Here is a 1,043-nt window from a genome sequence, read left to right on the forward strand (position 1 = left end):
CGCTGGGCAGGAGTGACTCTCTGCAGCGCAAGGACCGACCGGGTGGCCAACCTCACCCCTACCGCCCATGCCACCTGGACCCGTCTCCATGACTTCATCTGAACAGCAGCCAGGGCCAGGGCTTGGGAAAAGCTGCCTTTCCCTTGTCATGTTCCCTTTCCCTGAGGTCTGGCGTGAGGGTCAAGGGTCATGTATGTGAAGCCCCCAACCCAAGGGAAAACCTCTGAAAATGGGGCTGCAGGAGGGATGACAGCCAGGGGAGGAGGCTGACGGTGGGAGCTATTCTCGCCCCTCGACAGAGGGGGAAACTGTCCCCAAGAGGCAGACACTTCCAGAGGGAGTCAAAGAGCAGCCAAGAATTCCACCGTCATTAAGAAATGAGCATCAGATGCTGGGCGGGAGTGCGCCTGGCCAGCTGCAGTCCATTCTCCCCCGCGCCCAGCAGCCTGGCAAAGTTCAGGCAGGCCCAGAAGTCAAGTGCGCCAGCACCTGGCCAGGGGCCCTGGTCATCTCGCACGCAACATATGACCTTGGGAGCCAGGACACGTGTGACTGCATCTCCCTTCCCTCTGCTCAGAAGTGGCAGCTAACTTTTTAAGTACACATTTACATGTGTCACAACCATCGCCACCACCGTCCATCTTCTTGCAAAACAAACTCATCAAACATTAACTCCCCCTCCCCCCACCCCCAGCCCTTGGAAACCACCATCCTGCTTTCTGTCTCCAAACATTTGACTATTCTAAGTACGTCACATGTGTGGAATCATTCAGTGTTTGTTCTTTCGTGACTGGTTTATTTCACTCAGCATAATGTCCCCAAGGTTCATCCACGTTATAGCATGTGTCAGATGTCCATCCTTTTTAAGGCTGAATGATATTCCGTTGTTTATCCATCACCTGTCAATGGACACTTGGGTTGCTGTCACTTTTTGGCTCTTGTGAGCGGTGCTGCCGTGAATGTGGGGGTGCAGATACGTCTTCCAGACCCTGCTTTCAATTCTTTTGGGTAGACAGCCGACTTTTGTTTAACTCCCAAGAGCC

The sequence above is a fragment of the Pteropus vampyrus genome, unplaced genomic scaffold (assembly GCF_000151845.1).
Source record: "Pteropus vampyrus isolate Shadow unplaced genomic scaffold, Pvam_2.0 Scaffold725, whole genome shotgun sequence".
NCBI classification, from domain to species: domain Eukaryota; kingdom Metazoa; phylum Chordata; class Mammalia; order Chiroptera; family Pteropodidae; genus Pteropus; species Pteropus vampyrus.